The sequence below is a fragment of the Giraffa tippelskirchi genome, chromosome 5 (genome assembly GCF_054371585.1).
Source record: "Giraffa tippelskirchi isolate mGirTip1 chromosome 5, T2T-mGirTip1v1.2.pri, whole genome shotgun sequence".
Lineage (NCBI taxonomy): Eukaryota > Metazoa > Chordata > Mammalia > Artiodactyla > Giraffidae > Giraffa > Giraffa tippelskirchi.
Genome location: NC_137279.1, coordinates 24,437,261 through 24,452,517, shown reverse-complemented (window position 1 = coordinate 24,452,517; position 15,257 = coordinate 24,437,261). Strand labels below are relative to the sequence as shown.

Here is a 15,257-nt window from a genome sequence, read left to right as displayed (position 1 = left end):
ACATTGATCCATCACACTCAGCAAAGAGAGACAGAGAAAGAGAAATGTGGGAGGGCACTTTTCTTCTCTCAACACAAGTTCAGGCTTTCGTTACATTGGGCCAATTTAGATCTATGTTAGCATTGATCACTGACAGAATCAGGTGAAGACCTGATTAGACTGATTGTGTACCTCAGTCAGGGTCTACACTTGGAGGTGGGCCTATTCCCATTCAAATCATTAGCTGCCCTATAATTGCAGAGGGCTGGAAACACACACGTGGGTGGGAATCAACCAATAATACTCATCATAAAAATAAGATAATATTCCACCTCCAGACTTCTCTGGTGGTATAGTGGATAAGAATCTGCCTGCAGGGGACATGGGTTCGATTTCTGGTCTGGAAATACCCCTCTTGCTTTGGAGCAACTAAAGCCCATGTCCTGCAACTACTGAAGCCCATATGCCTAGAGCCTGTGCTACATAACAAGAGAAGACACTGCAATGAGAAGCCCATTCACCGAAACGAAGAGTAGCTCTTGCTCACTGCAACTAGAGGAAGACTGGGTGCAACAATGAAGACCCAGTGCAACCAAAAGATAATGAACAAATAAAGCTATAAAGAGATTATAAAACCTTATTTTTTAAAAAAAAAATTCCACCTACTTAAATACTATAGTTTAAGCTCTTCCATTTTTGTTCAACATTGAACTTCTTTCCAGTTTTCGATATTCTGATATTTAAAATTGGGAACTGCAGACCCACATGAAAGAAACAGGGCAATGTGAGGTACAATGAGGAATGTAGAGACTTTGGAAAAGAGACAGTGCATGTCCTGTAGCTTTCTGTCACCATGTGAAACTTAATCCCACTGTTTCCAAATTTTCCATTTTTTAAAAAGAAGGCTGAAAAGAATGTGGAATCTTCTGGCTTTGAACTTTGGCTAACTTTTTAAGCACCATGCAGGCTAAACAAAATGCATCTGTGGGTTAGATCTGGATCTAGGCCACTGGTTTCATGTTATGAATCACGTTAGAACATTTTATAACCCCTTCCCTCAAAGTGAGAGCCTCAGTCCTCTTATGAACCAGGGCTGCTGGTGTATGTTTAATGCTAAGGATGCCATAGTAGGGAAAGAAGTGAGCAGTACTCAGTTTGTGAAGAATGCTTTCTTAACAGTTCTCTGGCATATACTTAGAACTGTTTTCCTGGTAGTGAGGATGCGTTTGTATCAAATCACCTTCACTGTCTCTTATCTGTGTTCTCTTGTGACTCGCCTCTTATCTAGGTTCTCTTGTGACATCTCTTATCCAAGTTCTATTGTGAGGAACAGCTCAGTTTTACAGAATGACCCCTCGTGATTAAGAGGTGTAACATGTGGCTATGGAACAGAGTACTTTTCCTTGTAGCAAGCTGGCACATCAGTGATCCTATAATAGTGACTAAGCCGTTATGCTCCACTTTGATAGGACAATTAACTAGCAACAGCCAATGGTAGACATTCTTATGCTGCCAAAGGCTTGTAGTACTGAATATAGGAACACTAAACTTACTTTGAACTTACGATTTAAAACTTTTAGTTCCTTTTTTGGGGGGTCTGTTTCTTAGTGAGTGCAGATAATTGTCACGGTGTTGCCCTTTTTGTCAGGAAGTTTTTTCCAGTTAGCAGATATCAGAAAGCAGAAACCATGTCATTTTCATCTGTTGACATCCTTGTACCCAGTGTAACTTTACCAGTATTTTATTTAGCAGCAGCAGCAGTACATACTTGTTGGCTTCTTTATTAATAGATACAAATGATCTGAGTTATTCTGACCTTAACCTTATTAAATACCGAAAGTTCAGCATTTACTGGGTCAGGCTCAGAGTTAGGTAGTCTCTTGGGATATAGAGGTTAAAGGATTTCCTAGGAAGAAGCCCAGCACCTAGGGGAAATATTAAACAGTTGTAATACTCTTGGTCTGTCCCAGCATCTAAGAAAGTGAAAGTCCCTCCGTCCTGTCCCTCAGTCCTGTTTGACTCTTGTGACCCCATGGACTATACAGTGTGTAGTCCACTATACCATATATGGAATTCTCCAGGCCAGAATACTGGAGTGGGTAGCCTTTCCCTTCTCCAAGGGATCTTCCCGACCCAGGAATCGAACTGGGGTCTCCTGCATTGTAGGTATACCAAGCTATGAGGTAAGCCCCCTAGCATCTATAGACATTTAAATGAAGGATTTCTCAGGGTAGCTTTTGGATCCAGGTGGGGAAATGAGTGCAGAAGAATTTAAGTAGGAGAGAGAATTTTAAACTAAAGAAGTCACTTTAGAGTGGAAATCATTGGACACATCTAACTCCTCCTGCGATGTCTTCACTTATTTATACAATAACATTTATGGAGTACTTTCTCTTAAGTCAGACACTATGCTAGGCACGGTGGAAGATAAAAATGAAGCAGAGCCTCAAAAGATTCTTTAGTGGGCTAAAGTATCGCACAAATTTACCCAGATAAGGCTGAATATATTCGGTGCCACAAACCTTTAGAAACAAAGTACTAAGGAAATTCAGAAAAATTCCTGGTCTTTTTTTTTTTTTGCCTACAAGATCTAGGAAGAAGGATATCCACAGTTTAAGGATCAGTACAGCATTAGTCGATGAAAGAGTTGGCTTCTTTTTATCTCTGCTAGTTTGTACCCCCAAATTTATTACCCCACAGGATAAAAAGGTGCAAATGAGGGTAAGTTTTCTTCATAAATACATAATAGCGCTTCCTGTTTAATCCCCACTGGTTATTTTCCACTTCAATCTCTCCTGAGTCCCACAGAAGGAACCTTTATAAGCCCACAAGACACCTTGAAAGAGCCACAGAAAAGAGTAACTGACGAGAGAAGTTAGAATTCTTTAAGGTGACTTCCCTGAGGAGTACTGGGGATTAAGAATGACAATATACGTAAACCAGGTTTATGAGCAAGAACACAATCGCTCCAAAGTAAGAATTATCTAAGAGATCAGTAATCGCTGGGCAAGGCTTCAGCCCAACTTGCTCGGAGATCGGCGTCGCCCTAGCGAACCCGCGCGGCTGGGCTCCCGGCACGGTTAAGCTCTGGGAAGTTCTGAAGCACCGCGAGCGTCTCTAGCCCCTTCCCGGGTCCCTACTCTTCACAGTCTAGGTGGGCCAGGTCTTCACTCACAGACGCTAAGCCAAACACGGCAGGAGGGGACGTGTACGCGCGTGCGCGCCCGCCGCCCAGGGCAGAGAAGGCGCCTCCGCCGTCAGGAGCGCGCACGCCGCTCCGAGGGGCCCGGACGTGCGCGCTCCCGACCCGACACCGCCTCCTCCTCCTCCCCGCCCCGCCCCCTCCCTCGCCTCTTCCTGCCGGGCGGTCCTCCTCCCCGCCTCCCTCCGCTCCCTCCGCCCTGTTCCCTCCGCCCTCTCAGGGCTTCGGCGGCGGCAGAGTGAACGGGACGGGCCGGGTCGCAGAACGCTGGGCGGCGGGTGCGACGCGGGCGCCTGGCAGAGTTGTTTCGGCCCTTCCCGCGGAGACGAGAGGAGGTGAGGTGAGGGCGGCCTCCTAGAGGCCGGCGGGCGCACCAGCGGCCCGGAGCCGCGGGCTGGGCTGGGGGTGTTGGCGCCGGGGCTGCGCCGGGGGAGGGTAGCGGTGGGGGCCGGGCCGGGACGGGATGCGAGAGGACCGCGGGAGGAAGGCTCGGGACTGTAGGTGGCTTCGCGGACATCGGTGGTTCTCCCGGGCGGCCGCTCCTCGCGGCCGGGGCGGGTCGGCGGGCGGGCGGGGTCGGCGCCCCTCCACCTGGGGGCGGGGGTGGTGACTTGGGCGCTCGCCTCCAGATGTGCCCTCCTGACACTGCAGCCGGCTGCTGCCTGCATCGCCGTCCCAGCAGCCCCACGTCCGGGGGTGGGGGTGGGGGTGGGCGTGTGGTGAGGGTATTTTCTTACCCACGTTCAGGCATCCGTTCGTGACCGCGTCTCGCCCTCGCGCTCCCCCTGTCTCCGCCAGGCACTTTGCCCCGCTTCTGCTGTTGATGCTTGTGGTTTTGCTGGCTGGGATGGGCTGCGTGCTGGGCAGATCTCTACCTGCAAGGAATGCCCCGCTTCAAAGTTGACCGCCTGGCCATGCCAAACATCCCCCGTCCAGGTCGTGGGTCCTCAGTGTCCTGATAACTGAGTCAAAGTTTCTGAGACTGGACGAGTACTTTGCACTGGTCGCCAGCGGTGCAGGGCTGGGCAGTGCGTCAGCATGTGGAAAGGGGCCACTGGCCAGCGGGGAGGTGTTCGGGTGCTAGGGAACTGGACCGATAGGGTTGTTTCTGATCCCAGGGCAGTGGGTCCAGGTGCTTGTGTATTCTCCGTATACTTCTTAGATAGGCTCAGTTTAGAAAACGTACCGAAATTTACGTGGTCACTTGTAGAATTGAGAGTTTCATGTAAGTGACGAGAAATGCCAACCTCATTTTGCGAATGGTAAGGACAGCTTTCACTTGCCTGATAGATTTCAACGCTGACTGGAAACTTGATTTCAAGGTCTGCAGTTCTGGTGCTGGAAGGTTTAGGGCTTTTTGAAAATACATGTAAATTTTCTTGCACGTACTGGGAGATAGGTAGTTGCTTTTTACATTCTGAAAACACGGTATCACGAAAACCTGACTTTTCTCATAATAGTGTTTATGTGTGGCTTCTGCTGCACTTCTGTAGAAGATCTGCGCATTTGTAGAATGATGGCAAAAAATACAAACATGAAGTTTGCTTGTGGTAAAATTGGAAGTGGATATTTTTGCCCATGGAAAATACTGGTCCACAAGTTGCTAGTATTGGGAAACTGGCCTGTGATTCATTATCTCAACAGAGTCCCATGTGAAACTGACAGTGAAACTACAAAGGAGAAAAACCAGGTGAATTTAATGTACACATTATCTTCAAATTGTATTAAATGCTTGTTTGGGGGGTTAGTTGAAATTGAGACTGGAGTCTGTTAAATCAGGTCAAAATGTGCCCTGATATTTTGTATTGACAGATCATCTGGGGAGAAGTGATGTAGTTGGGCAGTCTTTATATGTGAATGTATTACATAGCTTACATTCTATTCTAGGAAGCTGGAAACAAAGTAGTAGTTCCCACTACTATTGGGACATAGTGAATATACCAACTGACATAAAAGGCATAAAAGGTGTAAATGTGTGACTTTTTTTTTTTTTTTTGGCCTGAGTTATTTGATGGTAATTTTTATACATTATAGTTGCAATGTTCTGTGAATTTTTGTGCCCTTGCTAATTGTTTCATGATTCAGATAATTTTCTTTTCACCTCAGTGGTTATTATGGTGTTTTAAAACTTGAGTAACAGAATTTTATTGTGTATGTGAAACAGTTTTTATGTTTTATCAGCTCACCAGTTCTAAATTTGTGATTTCTAAAAACTTAGTTTTCTTTGCCTTAACCCAAAGTTGAGCTCATTTAGCTAGTGTCTGTTTATTTGAACTCAGATGATACAGCATTGAAGCTCAAAGTCCTTTTACCCATTCTTTTGGAGTAATCAAAAGAAGGAATTCTCTTGTGCCAAGTTAAAATATTATGAGTGAGAGCTAACAAGGCTTTGAGAGATGAGCTTTGAAGAGAGTAGTAGCTGAGTAGCAAAACTTTCTTGTTTTGAGGGTATAGAAATTGGTCTGAATTCTAGCCTGCTGTTGTCTTGAAGTGGTGTAGGGGTCTTAATGGCTGAATAGAGGATGTTTGGAGGATGGAGATACTGTAGGCTATGGGATTCCCAGGCACAGAGTTTTCTTTTTGCTGTGTGTCACAAGTTTTAATGAGTTGTTACATGTATAGCTCTTGTATGTGTGTTTGTGTGTTTTCAGTTGCTCAGTTGTGTCCCACTCTTTGCCACCCTATGGACTATAGCCCTCCAGATTCCTCTGTCCATGGGATTTCCCAGGCAAGAATACTGGAGTGGGTTGCCATTTCCTCCTTCAGGGAACCTCCCTGACCCAGGGATCAAACCCATGTTTCCTGCATTGCAGGTGGATCTTCACTGATGAGCCACCAGGGAAGCCCAGGAATAGCACTTACTTTCTATAAATAGGTCAGCCAGTGGGTCTGAGCATGACCAGCAGCCCCAGGCTATTCCAGCCTCTGGTACAGCCTCTTATAGAGATGGTCTTACGAGCATTTGGCACCACAGATAGTGGAGACAAAGAAAATACTGACTAGAGCCTGAGTATGGTAAAACACTCAGTTTTTAAGGCAAGGTTTAATATTGTGAGCATGAAGAAAGACATTGCTTGACTTGACTCTTGGCGTTTCAGAGTCGGACACAACTGAGCGACTGAACTGAATAATTTTCACCTGATGGTCAATATTTCAAATTGGGTAGAAGTACCTATCAGCGGACCCTAATAAGAAATAGTTAATGGAATTAAGCAGAACTTGTATCTCAATGTTCTCTTTTTCATACTTCATTTACTTTCCATATTGCACTCATTCAACAGATAGGATATTACAATTGAGTATTGCCAGTTTGTGTTCATGCTGACTTCTTTTTTTCATCTTTTGTATTTTTTGGTGTAATTTTTGGGATTTTCCTGGGAAACTTCTGTGCATATATTCAGTTGATTTGGAGTTAGATTTGAGCTAACATTATTAGCCTAGTTGAAATTCTGAGCCTCCTTGTTTTCTAAATAACCTTAAAAATAGAAAACACAATTCTTTATAAACACTCAGGAAAAATCTGGTTACAGACTGTGTTGTTGTGATAGACATAGTACAGCCCAAAATATATTCAATAAACTTTCCTTCTCACCCAGTTTAGTAAGCTTAAGTAAGAAGAAAATAAGAAAGTATGTTTTTCAATAAAAGCTTGATTTTCCCAGAATATCAAGTCTAACAACTGTTTGCTGTGCTATTTTTCCCCTTGCCTATTCTAAATCCAACAAGTACTACATGTCTCTAGTCCCTGGCAAAAACTTAATTTTAGTAGTAGGGAATTCTCAGTAATGGAAGTCTATTGAGGGATGCAGGCTTGTGCTGGAGAATTTAACAGGGAAGCATCAGGGATGGAAATTCACCTTTTTATAGCTTTGAGTTTCTTTGTACCCAGGTTCTAAGTAAGGACTTCCCTGGTGGCTCAGTAGTAAAGAATCTGCCTGCAGTGCAGGAAATGCGGGTTAAATCCCTGAGTCGAGAAGATCCCCTGGAGAAGGAAATGGCTACCCACTCCAATATTCTTGCCTGGGAAATCCCATGGTTCAAGGGACCTGGCAGGCTACAGTCCATGGATTGCAAAGAGTTGGACAGGACTGAGCAACTAAACAAAAACAACAAGGTTCTTAGTGGGATGTGTGAAGGGACATATTCACAATTACATGGACCTTTTTTCATACTAAAGATTTCCTTTTCCTTTCCTCCTCTTTCCCCTAACCCTCTGCTAAATGAGCCATTGCAACTAGTAGGAGGATGTTGTAGCCCTCGGTTGTAACTGAACAAAGGCTGAGAACCTTGACCTTTTGCTAATACTTCCTAAGCCAAATTTTTACTTCCTATAATTTGCCTTCTGATGATACCAGTAGGCATCTTTCTTACTCTCATTTTTGAAGAGACATAAATTTTGGTGTTGAAGAGATTACGTATGTAACTAAGAGTGCAATTTATTGCATTGTGTAGTACACATGGAAGAGGACTAGGAGATTGTTTAGCTGAACATTTATGAACGGTTTTGACTGTGACTCACAGTAAGAAATACACACACACACACACACACACACACACACACGAAGTTGAAAGAAAATTTTGGTGAAATACTACTTGTCGTTTCAGGCCTTTGCTGGAGCTGGCTTCTCAGGTGACTTGGAAGAGCACTTGTGCCTCTCTTTCCACCCAGGTGCATGTGTATCTTGAAGCTGGCTTTGGTGGGAGTCTTGACACCAGGGACATCCACAGATGTTACAGTTCGGAGCTTTCTCTCTCCTTTGGATAGCCAGTTAAACATTCATAGCGTCCCACTTCACTGCCTACAACACACTTTGGTATTTTCTATTTTATTAAAAAAATAATGCTGGGTTTTGATGCCAAAACTGATTTTACAGCCCAATAATGGATAACCGTGCATGGTTAAAAACTGGCTTAGTCCACCTTCTTGACTTTGTGGATGGATACACTAAAAAATTGAAGTTCAAGGTCATATAGCTAGTCATTAGCAAAGCGGGGTCTATGGACTCCTAATCTGGATTTATATCTAGTGGATTTATCTCTTTTCCTAACCCATGGAACTCAGAGAGCTTAATATGTGTTAGACATGTTAAGCAGTTTGAATAGAGATGAGTAAGGCATGAACCTTGACCCTGAGGCTTTATGCTTGTGTGGGAGATTAAATATGGAAATGAAGATAATGTAAGGCAGAAAGTAATGTGTAATAAAGAGATAAAGATGAGGTGCAAGTTAGAGGAGGGAGAGATTACTTTTAGTTGTAAGGATATGGGAAGAGGTGACATTTAGACCATGCTTTGAAGAACGGGTAGGATTTGGACATGTGGAAACAGGACACATAGTAAATAGAGAAAGATCTTTCTGGGCCAGGGTGATCAGAGGTATAGAGGGAAAGAGCTAGGCGAGAAAGTCAGTACCAGACGATGAAGAGCCTTGAATGCCAGTTTTCCTTTCTGTTTTTCAGCTGGTCTTTCACTTTTGTCTCTGCAGTCATTTGGTACTTACTTCTTAACGTTCAGTAAGCTCTGTATGCTTTGTTCCTGACTTGACTATGACCCAGAGAGCACTTAAGTATCCTTAGAGTAAAAGCTGAGGGAAAAATTATTAGTGTAAGAGAAGCAAAGTTGAGTATATTAATCCTAAAACTGTTGGAAAGAAAGGGAAAACATTTTCTTTGTAAGGAGATACCATTATTTTCTGTTTTGCCAAATAGCATCAGATTGGTTGTAGCATAACAGGAAGCAGTTTTGAAAGTCTTTTTAAAGCACCTTCTAAAATGTGCTTTCTAAATGACTGGGTCTTAATTTGGAGGCAGGTTTGGCTTAGGCAGAAAGGCGGTTGATACAGATCCACAGCTGAGCTGACTAGTTTTCAGAATTTAGGACAGCAAAGCAGGTTATTCATACCACAGTCAGTTGTGAAGGCTTGCTAAATTCTTTACTTAAGAAGTTCCTTTGATTTCAGCATTTATGTCTTTGACAACCTGTATGACTGGGGATGTTTTGAAGCCCTGGATGGAGCTTGCTTTGTTCCACAGGGGAATTAGATGGCTGGAAATGAAGACAAATGACAGTACATCGTGTCTGTTAATCAGATTGATTCTCAAGATTTTCTGCCTGTTGAAGATTTCATACTCACTGCTTCTAATTAATGCATAGTCAGTTTGAAGAAGCTTTACTTCTCTTTGACCTACCGATTCTATAAAGTAAAAGCCCTTTTAGAATGTTGCCCAGGTAACACATACAGACTGCTGGAAGTGTGTGGAAAATTTTGGTAATCTTGGTAATGAAGTTACTATAGTAAAAAAAAAAAAAAACAACAAAACTTCTTGGTAAAAAGTTGGGCTACTTCTGGATGGTTGACAAGAAATTTTGGGGTTGAGATTTGGTTCCAAAATAAATATGAATGGATGTCTTTACCATACTGTTTTCCTCATTTAAAGTTCTGATATGTATATGGTCCTGTTACTGTAAGTTTTGGCAGTTTCACATGAACTGCTTCACATGATAAGAGTTTAGATGCAGCATGCTTCAGATACTTCACACCACTTGAATGCTGCAGCTAATCATGTCAGCACAGAGGTAGGTTTTTTTTTTTACATGTTAGGTTTTACAAGTTGAGTTTATTAAAATTTTCTACTATTAGTTTTTTTGTGTGTATGTGGTACAAAGTGTCTTTAATTTAAACTATGCAAACGTTTTCCTAAGCACATACACATGGATGTGTATGTATAACACACACGCCACCCACCAATTATTGGAATTTTTGGTGAGAATACAGTCTACCTGGTAAATGACTAAAAGGAAGTGGTTTGGCTCTTTGAAGACTATCTTTTAAGTCACAAATATAAGACCCATGCACACCCAGTGTGTGTGTTTTTTTTTTTTTGTATGCCACATTTCCAGGAAAGTAGCACATTTTAAAAGTCAAGCATAGAATTCATTCATGTACCAGTGAAGGAGTTCCGAATTTCACCCTTACCCTGTGTTTTATGTGCACCCGTATTCTGCCCTCATTATCAGCAGTAGGAAAAATTGTATATGTGCACGCTCAGACACTCAGTTTGCTTACTAGGCTCTTCTGTCCATGGGATTTCCCAGGCAAGAATACTGGGTTGGGTTGCCATTTCCTCCTCTAGGGGAATCTTCCTGACCCAGGGATTGAACCCACGTTTCCTGCATTGGCAGGCAGATTCTTTACCATTGAGCCACCAAAGAAGCCAGGCAAAATTACAGGACCTTAAAAATCAAACTTCCACCAGAGGGGATGCAAATTACAAACACTTATTTTTAGAGAAAACACAAACTTGTGGTTTTTCAGTTTTGAAGGTTTAAGAGAAATGTAACGCTAGTTTTTGATAAACAGTGTTGAGTGTTTATGTTTATTCTGTGCTTCAAGATGTACTTTTGTCATTTTTGAGCCCCCTTTCTAACAGCATCGTATAAATGCTAATGTTTGTTAGAGTGGTTATTAGGTATTTCCTTCAATAGTTTCTCTTTAGTAAATTTATCTTGGTAAGACACTTGGGATAAATTATATCTTTGTTTAGTGAGAAGTCAACCTCTGAAGGGAGACTATACATGTACTGGCAGACGATATGGTTTCTTAGGTTGTTTTATAGTAATTTTGTTGTCTCAGCGGCTAATGGCCATCAGACCTTAATCATTTATTATTTTATTTCCACAGAGATCTTCTCTTATGGGCTGTATTCTTTCATTTAAAATCTCTCATATTTTGCCCTGCTGTTAGTGGTCAGATTTGGACTAATGTTAAAGACTTTGTCCTAGTCTTTCTGTGCAAAGATGTTGCTTATTAAGTTGGTGCTAAATTGTAATTTAGTTAATGTCCTCTTTCCTGCATCTCTTTTTTTCTCTTAATATTCTAGAATCTACTTTTAACACTAACCCAAGCTTCCTGGTAAAGTTAATGGGAAAAATGAGATTAGATGTTATTGTTCAACTCTTTGGACCACCTGTTTACTAGTACTAGTGAACCTATAAAAATTTTTGTGCATAAGTTTGTTTGTTGTTGAGTTGCTAAGTCATATCCAACTCTTTGTGACCCCATGGACTACGGCATGCCAGGCTCACATGTCCTTCACTATCTCCCAGAGTTTGCTCGGATTCATGTCCTTTGAATTGGTGACGCTGTCTAACCATCTCATCCTCTGCATGAGTTAGGCAGCTTAATTTTTCAGTAATGAATCTAGGCCTCTAATTATGTATTTATTTATTTATTTTTTAATTAGTTTATTTTCTATTTTTTAACTTTGCAATATTGTATTTGTTTTGCCATACATTGACATGAATCCACCATGGGTGTACATGTTTTCCCCCTCCAGAACCTCCCTTCCACCTCCCTCCCCATCCCATCCCTCCAGGTCATCCCTGTGCACCAGCCCCGAGCACCCTGAATCATGCATTGAACCTGGACTGGCGATTCGTTTCACATATAATTTACATGCTTCCATGCCATTCTCCCATTTCATCCCGCCCTCGCCCCCTCCCACAGAGTCCATAATACTGTTCTATTTATCTGTGTCTCTTTTGATGTCTCGCATACAGGGTTATCTTTACCGATTGACTAAATACCATATATATGCGCTAGTATACTGTATTGGTGTTTTTCTTTCTGGCTTACTTCACTCTGTATAATAGGCTCCAGTTTCATCCACCTCATTAGAACTGATTCAAATGTATTCTTTTTAATGGCTGAGTAATATTCCATTATGTATATGTACCACATACAGATAAGCTTGCTTATCCGTTCGTCTGCTGATGGGCATCTAGGTTGCTTCCATGTCCTGGCTATTATAAACAGTGCTGCGATGAACATTGGAGTACATGTGTCTCTTTCAAGTCTGGTTTCCTCAGTGTGTATGCCCGGCAGTGGGATTACTGGGTCATATGGCATTTCTATTCCCAGTTTTTTGAGGAATCGCCACACTGTTCTCCATAGTGGCTATACTAGTTTGCATTCCCATAATTATGTATTTATTTAACTTTTAAATTGAAGAATAGTTGATTTAAAAAGTGTTGGTTTCAGGTGTACAGCGAAGTGATTAAGTTATATATATGTATACACACACAAATATATATATAATTTTTGATTATTTTCAATTATAGATTATTATGAGATATTGAATATAATTCCCTGTACTAAATACTAAGTCCTAGTTGTTTATTTTATGTATAGTAGTGTGTATATGTTAATACCAAACACTCAATTTATCCCTCCCACCCTCTTTTTCTCCTTTGGTAACCATAAGTTTTCTGTGCCTGTGAGTCTATTTCTATTCTGTAAATAAGTTCATTTGTATCACTTTTTAGATTCCACATATAATATCTGATAGCATATGACATTTGTCTTTCTCTGGAATATTTCACTTAGTATGATAATCTCTAGGTCCATCCGTGTTGCTGCAAATGGCATTATTTCATTCTTTTTTATGGCTGAGTAATATTCCATTGTGTATATATACACATCTTCTTTATCCACTCATCTGACAATGGATAATTAGGTTGCTTGCATGACTTGGTTTTTATAAATAGTGCTGTTTTTATAAACAGTGGGGTGTTCTAATTTTCTAAAAATTCTGACATGCATTTTATATTTCTTGTTGGTACTGTCAATAGTTTTGATAGGTGAAACAGGTTTCTCCTGTTGCACTTGATTTCACAAACAATAAAATAGCAATCTCTACTATTTGAAGATACGAGATAAAGGTTTTAAAGGATAATCCATAATAGTACTTCAGAGAAACTAGTTCATTTAGCAATTAATGTGATGCTTCTCATTTTACTTGTAAGTTTCATTATGTTTACATGCTAGTCATGGTGGAACTTTATTATTATGTGCCATTGAGAATTAATTTTTCCAGATAGAGAACTTTAGTAATTTTCATACTTGTGAAAATTTCATTTGGAAGAGGAGCACAATAGTAGATTTTATAAATTATGGTTGGTCAAAGTGAATGGAAAAAAGCATCAGCTTTAAGCCACAAATTACTGAAAACATTTTTTGGTTTTGTGGAAGACAAGGTAGGTTGAACCTAAGAGCTCAATTCTTGATGTAGTGCTGCAATGAAATTCTGAGAGCATGAGTGATTTGCTGCAGTTTTTCCTCTTTGCATAATAATAATAACAACAACTAACATTATTGAGTGTTGAATGGGTTATTCTATAAGATAATGTGCATTATCTAGTTAATCTTCACAATAACTACCTGAGGTAGGAACCATTACAGTGTCCAGTTTGCAGATGAAGAAACAGGCTTAGAGAAGGTGGTAACTTATGATTATACAGCTCATAAGAGGCAGGTCTCTTTTGCTCCTAAATTACCTCATAGCAGCTCTCAACTGCTACTCTGTATTGATGATTTCTTTAAATGGGGTTGATGAGACTTGCCTTGTGTGTTTCATAGGGTAATTATGAGAACCTAAAAAGGTAAGATTTACAATAGGAAATCTATAAACGTGCCTGGTGTTTTCATTTTACTGGGAAATTTTTGAGAAACCAAAGAAATCTTTGAAATAGATAAGCACATATATTACTTTTAATCACTAAAATAAGTCAAGCCATAAAATAAATCGAGCAAACAGATTTTGATAGGCTGCTATCTGAACAGCAGAAGACGTGTTTTGTGTGGGTCCAGAGGATCAGTGAGTGAAAGGCAAGTGGAGGCAGAAATGTAGGGATGTATCGAGTAGAAAGTGGATTGGATCATTTCTTAGTTCAGTTTAGTTGCTCAATCATGTCCGACTCTTTGTGACCCCATGAACTGCAGCATGCCAGGCCTCTCTGTCTATTACCAAGCAGCCTGAATTCTTTCTGCAGTGAGGAGTTTTAAATACCATTAGGTGACCTCAGAGATGCTTCCAACAGCAAGATCTATGAGTGTTTGTAATGGGTGATTTTTATTTTATTCTCGTACCTCAAAATAGCTAGATATACCCCCAAATGTTTTTATTTTAGCTTGGATAATTAACAATCACTATTCTTTAAATGTCAGTTTGTTTATTTTTTTGCACTGAGGGTGGAAAAATATATTATGGTTGCCTGGGGAGAATATGTATTTTGCTTTCTTCCCCACAAGATAAACAGGTTTTTTTGAGGGTGCGGTGGATAAAACAGCTTAATAGTATATTGTTGCTAGCTTGCACTTAATACTTTTCTTGTGATTGGCCCTCAATTTAGATTTCGTAAGTGTGTATTTTCACATGATAGTTAACATTATGAGTATGAAAGGTCGTTTTCATTGTATGAGGTGTTACGGTTTTATGGCTCTTTATACAGTTGGGTTTCATTCTCTGACACTGTTTTATTTAGCAGGCGTTTGTAAGGCAAGGAATGGATTCAGTGCTTGAGAAGCAGAGATAAGAGACCGTTAAGGAAATGACAGTCATATTGGAGAAACATACAAATACCGTGGAGTGTAGCCAGGATGGGGGCAGTGTAGGATGTTCTTACAGGAAAGCTTCAGAGGGTTCTGTAACCTGGTCTGAGTTGAGTTTAAAGAAGGTCAGAGAGGCATCTTAGAGGTATAAAAATTTGAAGTTGTAACTCTTTACTTGGGTAGACCCAGTAGCTCCTAATCTTCCTGAAACATGTAGAAACCCCCAAATGGATGTAATTTTTTGTAAGTAATTACTTAAAAATAAAGTTCTCACCAAGAACTAACTCTTATTTTATATATGATGCTGTGGTTTCTAAAGTAGCAGATTAAAAAGAATAATATAGAATTGAAATGGTGTTATAAATATACATATTGATAATAACAGTGAGATTGCTGACACTGATAGCAAAGAAGAAATAGAAAAAACTATACACACACACAGCCCAACTATAAAAACCATAGATAGTAAAGGAAAACAGGCTTGCACACCTATTTAGCTTTGGGTATCTGTTGTATTTCTAGTAGTATATGTAGAATAATAATGAAAGTTTGTCATGTTCTCCCTTACAAGAAAAGGTTAAATATATGGTCTGTATAGTACATTTATGAAGGCATTAAAGTTTTTTCTTAGAAAGATTTTAAAATATGAAATAGTGTGAAAACTGGAGGGTAAACCCTTATGTTAGTT

General features: G+C 40.6%; 1 protein-coding gene across 12 annotated transcripts in view; it reads left to right on the top strand.

Moving 5' to 3' along the window:
- The first annotated feature begins 3,400 nt into the window (after positions 1–3,400).
- Positions 3,401–15,257, top strand: part of RABGAP1L (RAB GTPase activating protein 1 like) — a 652,518-nt gene continuing 640,661 nt past the window's right edge. For 7 of the 12 annotated variants that reach the window (XM_081493701.1, XM_081493699.1, XM_081493697.1 and 4 more), the window contains exon 1: positions 3,401–3,516. The gene's annotated coding sequence lies outside the window, so the exon portion shown is untranslated. Of the gene's footprint in view, positions 3,522–15,257 lie in introns of all 12 variants that reach the window. The other 5 variants (XM_081493700.1, XM_081493698.1, XM_081493709.1 and 2 more) reach the window with 1 other exon arrangement.